This window comes from Mercenaria mercenaria, unplaced genomic scaffold (assembly GCF_021730395.1).
Source record: "Mercenaria mercenaria strain notata unplaced genomic scaffold, MADL_Memer_1 contig_3843, whole genome shotgun sequence".
Lineage (NCBI taxonomy): Eukaryota > Metazoa > Mollusca > Bivalvia > Venerida > Veneridae > Mercenaria > Mercenaria mercenaria.
The window spans coordinates 34,337-42,920 of record NW_026462022.1 but is presented as its reverse complement, the minus strand read 5'-3'; positions in this window follow the sequence as shown (position 1 = coordinate 42,920).

The following is an 8,584-nucleotide window of genomic DNA, read 5'->3' as shown; positions in this document are numbered from 1 at the left end:
ACATTTTTTTATATCTTTCAATGTTATTGATCATAAAGTAGTCATGTAAAGTGGACATGCACACAAATTCTAACCTAACATAGGGGAAAAATAGACCCATGCAAAAGTCAATTACAAATTTGGCTATCGAATTAAAAGGTAAATCGGCTGTCGGAACTGATTGGCAGTTCCTGGTATATTTCTTGCCAGCAAATATCAAAGGCTCTTTAAAATGCTGTCAAAGACAAGTTACAAAAAATTGTTCAAGACATCTACATTTAGAAGTTATTTTGTGGACTAATCAGAATTCCTTTCTGATCGTTTCAACAAAAGTATTATTGCAACGGAATAATAACTAGGTAAAAATATATATTTCTATTACTAAAAGCTTAGATGGAAACTAGCTGTTTATTTTACTTTGTTTTAAAATCATATAATGAAATATACGTTTTCCACAGACCGCGCGGAGGTATTATTTTTCAGGAAGGAACACAATAAAATAAAGAGAATTAAAAATTATGCATAAAGGGAGGTAATTCCCCAAAAAGAGGTATTAGTATAATTTTAACATTGGAACTTGTGAAATTAAAACCAAAATTTATTCGGATGTAATAAATGTACGTTAGACATGAAATAGAACTTCCCTTTATACGTAAATTGTACCTATGTTTTATATTTTTTATTTTGTTTGATCTAATAACAATATTTTCCTAATTCAATTTTGTTTTTAGTAAATGTCTGATGGCTGAATGTAAAAGTTTGTGGATATGTTTGTTTGCCTTCATCTATGTTTTGTAATATAATTATGGTATGTATACCTATATTATCCTAAAAGTGCTATGATTAATATTTCTTTGCCGCGTCCCGAACAAAACATGGGACTTTTCGGGTATTGTTATGATTCTGCTTATATATTGAAATTATTCCAAATATTTTTCATTTATACTTTTATATTAACTGGATAGCTATAGACATATCCTATAAAACATAAGTGTTTAAAAATGTTACGTCAGTTCCGGTTTGTATTTCATTTGTTTTTGTATTGGGAGACGCCATAATGTAGAGAATTTCTAATGATTTGTCATTTTGATAAAGGCGTTAATAAACCAGAGTGAAAACTATAGAGGTTTTAAACATTCGACACCCTTTAAGGTAATAATAATGTAATGTCAGAGATGTTTTTAAAGAAACCATGCAACTTTCCATGGTATATCACGTGCAAACAAGCTTTCCCATTTGTTTTCTACCTGAAACTGAAACTGAATAATTTGATTAAACGCCTATTTTTATACAATGATATATTCAATATATCTGTAATAAATTTGTCCTTCTTTTCCAAACAGATGATATTTGTTTCAGTTTTTAAATTTCTTGAAAAAATACTTGCGATTGGTATTCATCAAATATAAAACAGACAAGAAAATTGTATAGTTTCATCGCTATAGTAACGAATTTAATATAGTGCCTGAACCTAAAGCGGAAGTCAGTTCTTGAATTATAGCCGTAACGTGATATGTAAGCAGTAGTATCTTCTTAATCGTAGTGTTGTTAATATAGTGAGTGACACTAAAGCGGGAGTCAGATTTTTAACTGCTGCCGCTGCTTAAATACGGAAGTTGTTCATTCTTTACTTTTGTTTTCTTAAAGTTATATGTAAGTTGGTTCGGAATTTATGTTTATATTGTTAAAGTATATTTTCTGTCCTCTACATTTCACAGATTTGTTTAAAGTAGGCATCTAGAGAGAGATGGATACATCACAATTTCACTCAGATTTGAAGACTTCATTTAAGAATTTTAAAAGGCTTTCTTACAAGTCGTAAAAAGTAGTTTATCCTTTGTGCCATCGTTTCTGATTGGTCAACGGTTTGAATTGATGTTAAATGTATTGGTCTTTTTGCCAGGCTTATACTTGTATATTATATTTTTGTTTGGTCTGATTTCTTCATTCCGTATTTTTTCTTGGTAAGATCATGTCGGAAATTGTTTTCCTCTTTTTAATTCAGTTTCTCGCATTCACTAACTCAAGAATCCGAAAACGAAGAGGTGTCTTATTCTTTCTGACTCTATGGCCAAACACGTTACTGACATATGGGAAATGAATATCCGGCCTTTTCCTGAGACAGCGTTTGGACATTAACTTCAAAAGCCATAAAGGGTTAAATTACTTTGAATTATGAGAATATTGTTATTCATGTAGGTACTGATGATGTGAATATTTTTTCTTCCGGTGAGATTTCGTCTCACTACTAAAATTTGATAATTGCTGTTAAAATCTTTACAAATAGTTCTGTCACAACATACTTGTCCACCACCTAAATACCCCTGTAGATGGTTTGGAAACGGGCCCTTAAGTCTAAGAGATAAATCTATCCCTAGAAAACATATGTAAAGACAGGAAGGTAAATTTGTAAAATCATTTCGTAGAGAGCTTTTCGCCTTCAAAGATGTTGGCTTACATCTAAATGTAAGGGGTACTAAGAAGGCTTAAACAAATTCTATAAAAACAGTAGCACATTAGTAAATTCTATGTGTATGTAGGGTTGTACTTTGTTCATGTCAATGTTGATATTCTTTTGTAAGTTCTTTAACTTCATATGTCAAAATGTTAATATTTAATTGTTCTACATTGAACATAATTTATCAAAGAGAGTTGGTGTACTTACAAAGTAGTAAGTTATACTTTGGAGTAGGATATACTAGAGGTAACGATATATGACGTTTTCCTAGAAACAGACAGTAGATATGGTTGTTATTGTGTGTCCTAATTTTTTTCTTTTTCTCGACATATTAATAAAATCCTTTAGTACTTTTGCACTGAGTTCACTTCACTTTGGATAAAATCTTTCAAAGGAAAATGGATCTATTCACAAAGTAGTATAAAACACTTTTGAATAGTATATTTCTAGAGGATATGGTATGTAACACTTTCCTATTTTGTAGTTGACTAGTGGTAAACAAGATACTAGGTCCGTATTTTTTTAAAAATATGTTATTTCAACATTAATGCGTTTATTTAAACTGTGCATCGAGTGGTTGACAAATGTTTAGGCTTTGCAATGCTGTTTCTACAAGTAAGAAATATGTCGTTTACAAAACATTACTGAGTGTTAACTGACAACTTTCGCTTTCTCGCCAACGAAAAGTTATATTTTATATTTTATTATACCACATTTATATAGCACTCTTTTCATGCACATGTGCACGTTCAAAAGTGCTTTACAGAATAAATTGCAAAAATACAAACAAATACCCATGCAAAAAATAATGAATTCAACATTAACAAAAATCATGAATGTAAAACGTATAGAATAAACATGCATACATATTTAAAAGTATTTAAGCATCAATGTATCGGTCAGTTAACAAAATATTGTACAAAGAAGTTGGTTTTAGTAGGCTTTTGAAAAGCAGCTAGCGTGTCAGCTTCCCTGATCTTTACGGGAAGGGAGTTCCAAAGCTTTGGAGCAGTGCACGAAAAGCTGCGATTGCCATACATCATGGTTTTAGTTTTTGGCATAACTAGTGACAGCGTGTCTTGTGATCTTAGGTTTCTGACCGGTTTATACACTTCTATCATATCCCTAATATAGGCAGGGGACTGATTGTGTAAAGCCTTAAAGGTGTGGGTCAGAACCTTGTATTGAACCCTATTTTTCACTGGCAACCAATGGAGCTCCTTCAGAACCGGTGTTATATGATTACGACGGGGCGTGATGACGCGAGCTGCCGTGTTCATGTTGCAACTTGTTAAGTGTGCTGTTTGGGATGCCACTTAACAAGGCATTACAGTAGTCTAACCGTGAAGTTACTAGGCTGTTGATAAGGGTCTTTGTGGCATCACTGGTAAGATACCGTCTGTGGGACCTATTCTGCATAGTTGTGCATATCCAGCCCGGCACACAGAGTTGACTTGTTGTTCCATATCCATACTGTTGTCAAATATTGCGCCAAGATTCCTTACACATTTCTTGGACTTTATCACAGAGTCACCGACCTTCACAGAGACGTCATCAATGTACTTGGAGTTACACTTTGATGTGAATAGCATTAATTCCGTTTTATCAGCATTGAGCTTCAGCATGTTGCAATGCATCCACGAGACAATTTTAGACAGACAACTCTCAATGCGGCGCAAAGCCTCACTTCTAGCCAAAGCCTCTATCGGCTTAAAGGATAGGTATAATTGAGAGTCATCGGCGTAGAAATGATGAAGAAGTCCATGACGTCTGCAAATGGCACCCACGGGTTTAGTGTACATGATATAGTTCTTTGGACCAAGCACTGATCCCTGGGGCACACTGTATTTCATCAACATAGGCGTCGACAACTCACCATCAACGTATACAGTTTGATAGCGGTCACTAAGTTATGATGACATTCACGCAAGAGCTTTGTCTGTGACACCAAAGTGATGTTCGAGTCGGTGTAACAGTCTTTGGTGGTCAATCGTGTCGAAAGCTGCAGACAGATCGAGTAGCACGAGGACTATTACAGAATTTTGTTCGAGAGATGTGAGGATGTCATTCTGTACCTTTATCAAAGCCGACTCAGTTGAATGAAACTTTCTGTAAGCAGACTGCAGTCCCTCATGTAGCTTTTTTTCACTCAAGTGCCGCTCAAGACGCGCATCTACTATCTTTTCAAAGATTTTTGAAATGAAAGGGAGGTTAGTCACAGGCCTGTAGTTTTTGAGAATGTTTGGTTAATGTTTATCAAAAATCTGTCAATTTGGATCTATTTTGGCCAGGTAATTTTTGCTTTTTATGTTTTACATCATGTAATAATAAACTGGACCTTATTTTATTTGTCATAGAAGCATTAAGCAACCGCATCGCCAAAAATGAGGTGTACGAATGCAAAAACGTTGATTAAACTTAATGTACGCTTGGTTTTATACTTATTATGTACATATATTTTGCACTATCTGGGTAATTGTTCGTATTGAGAATATATATTTGTTAAGACTCGTGGGATTTTAAAATATATATTTGAAGTTGAGTGATACCATAGTCAATTTATATTGCACCAGCTTCAATTATGTTCCTTTGTTACATGTATTCCTTTCTGTTTTAAGTTAGCCTTTTACTTAATTTGTAATTCTTTTTTGTTTTGCTATAAAGATATTAACTTTGCATGTTGAATATTCTCATCAAATGTGTCTAAGAAAAAAGTAGCAAAACCGTGTTTGAACCCTATTTTTACAGGATGGATGGATATAAGCCGGGCGTAATAATTTCACGAAGGTGCCACCCAATTGAAAGTATTTCGAACTACGTATAACCACACGAGTGCTAAATACCATGTTGACGTGACGTCAACATAATATTGTTTTGATTGTTTAAGCACTGCTGGTCATAAACGAAATTTATCACATGTTTGACGCTGCGGGAATGTAATAAAGCCATTACATAACAAGATCACGTAGAACACAATATCCCCACTTGATGCATTCAGTAACTGCACAAGGAACAGAAATTATTTGGTCACTGTGAACTGGATATTTGACGTAGTGACCTAAAATCAATATTTATGTGTCATTTACCAGTCTGACATAAGTGACCACCATATCAAATGTGATCTAAAACCAAAGCATTTTCTAGTTATTTGGCAAAACAAGTTCTACTATTCTGGGTTAATGTGATATTGACATGTGACATACTGACCTAAAATATCAATTGGGGTCATCTGCTGGAAAAGATCAACCTCTATATTAAATTTAGTAATTCTAGGCCTAAGCGTTCTCAAGTTATCGTCCGGAAACGGTTTAACTGTTCCGGGTTACTGTGACCTTGACTTTTGACCTACAGACCTCAAAATCAATAAAGATTTTTTGCTGGTCATGTTCAACCTATTTATCAACGTTCATATTCCTAGGCCCAAACGTTCTTGAGTTATCATCCAGAAACCGTTAACTGTTCTGGGTCACTGTGTCCTTGACCTTTGTTCTACTGCCCTCAAGATCAATAGGAGCTATTTGCAAGTCATGATCAACCTAACTGTCAACTTTCATGATCCTAGGCTTAAGCGTTCTTGAATTATTATGCGGAAACCGTTTAACTGTTTCGGATCACTGTGACCTTAATATTTGACCTACTAACCTCGAAATCAATAAGAGTTATTTGTTGGTCATGACCAACCTTCCTATACTACAGACCGACCGACATCTGAAAACAATATACCCTTCCTTCTCGAAGGGAGAGGGGTGGGGGCATAAAAATGATAATACACTAAATTATGTTACAATAATAAACCTTTTTTCACGTCGACGTCGTTTACAGTATAGGAAACATTGGTCAAATTGACTTATTTTTAATAGCTAAAGAAAGAAGATTTTTTTTTCGGCAGAAAAAACAAACATGTGAAAAAAATATTACATTTACGACTTTTCGCATTGCATTTATTAAACTTGTTGAATAAAACTGATATAATACCGAGTCTCGCATTTTATTATTTTATTGAACTCGTTAAAAAATCAATATGAAAAAAACTCAAGACATGTAATATCCTCTTTATAATTAAATGTAATGCTGAAATGGTATATTGTTATAAAAACTGTCACTTCTTTAGTCCGAGTGCACACTTACCCTTGTTTTGCTATAGAGATTTAGAGTGACTACTATTTCAAACCTAATTCATAACACCGTTAATACATATAAACTATATAAACATTATGTAGTGATTTTCCATATTTTAAGATTGTAATTTGAGTATAGCATACGCTTAAAGGTAGATGCTTATATTTCCAAAACCAACTGTCTTAAGAAATTTTTGAACTCAAATACAAATGACAAAACGATTAAAGCCTTAAAAATACACACGAACTGATAACATTAAAACCAGCAGGTTTTACCATTTGTATTATCTATTTTAAGGTAAGCGAGTAATCATATAAATAAAATATGAACACCACCAAAAAATACCATTGTCTGATTAGTATATAATTATATATGAATATGCAAAAGTTTGGCGGACTGATAACCTAACAAGTGTTCCTGGATTCTGTACTTACCTTTCTCTGCACGTAACTGCTAAAAAATTCGTATAGATCAGAGGTGTAGGACGAATGAGTTCAGTTATTTATTTATTTGGGTTTTACGGCGCACCAACACAGTATAGCTTATATGAAGCCAAACAGGACTACAAATTTTGGTTTCACATCTCATTTACATCGAAATAAAAACACGAGGTATGGAATCAAAATTTGCATACCTGCTGGAATCACAGAGTTACAGCAAAACCAAGTGTTAAGACCCTAAACTCTCTGGTATTGTTCAAATTGCAACAAGTAACCAAGAGGTGTTGTAGCCGAAACGAATTGGCTTTCCTCTTATAAACTGCTTAGTTCCATGCCGTCCGTAGTAGGGAATCATGCTCTGGTCTATCGGTAGTTTCTTTCTGTTTCGGAAAATAAAGCAAGAAGCGTTCATTTAGTAGCGAAAAAAGTGTTCGCACTTTTGAAAACTTGTCATCTTGTGTGTTAAGTTGGTGTTGTCAAAAAGATGAATGTACCGGACCAATGTATCAAAGCTGTCTCGTGTCATGGCGTCTGCGATTGCCTCGTTTCTTACATCAGTATCATTACTCCAGTACATCCTCCGGCGTTGAGCCTTGCTATAACCACACAAAATCAATATAGCCATAAGAACGCCCAATTCTTCTCTTGATGTAGTGAATGTGTGGTACCCTTTTGATCTAGCATACCTGATACTTTGTTCTACCATCATGTCAAGAGTGCCGTCATTAAAAATCAGTTCAAATATGCCGTTTGGTGTCTTGGGCAATCTTGATATATCAATATGTGGATCTCTCCACGTACATTTGTCAGCCTGTTGGTTAAGTATGTCCCGGTTAAACCATTTACGCTTAGTTGGTGGAGGTCGGTTAGGTCTCGGTGCAGAAGGTGGATCTCGCAGAGCAACTCTTATGCCTGCCCTAGATGTTGAAGGACTTGGTAGAGCAGCAGAAACTTCATACTCATCTATTTCTGAACCAGAGGTGGTACTTCCAGTATCACTCTGCAAAGAAAACGTAGGTCAGTCATAAATACGCTCTTACTAACCTACGCATTGCTAAAATGTACAATTATGAAAAATAAGTAAATACTTTACAATATACTCAAATGATAATGTTTATAATATTGTTTATAATATTTGCAATAATGTCATTATTATATTGACACACCTACAAAATAGAGGAAAAGATATATGATTGCACTTCATGAGTATAGAAGAAAATAATAATTACATTAGAATCCACAGCTCTATCAATAACTTTGCGGCCTTCAGAGTTACAGTAGCTGGCTGTTCCAGTTGTCGTCCACTTAGATTGTCGTAAGACAAATCTTCATCTTCACTTCCACTGTCTTCATCTGTTAATTCATCTGGAGGGGGTAGTAAAATATGTATATCAGCTCTTACATGGACACAACTTCATTTACAGTGAACCTGCTGTAAATAAAAATAATCACACTGATAGTTTGCAGTATGAATACATGTACCCTCTCAGTCCTAGTGTATACTTTTGTATATACTTATATAAAAAGTCATAATAGATTAACATCACACAAAATTGTACTAATACATTCACTAAAAATACAAACAATA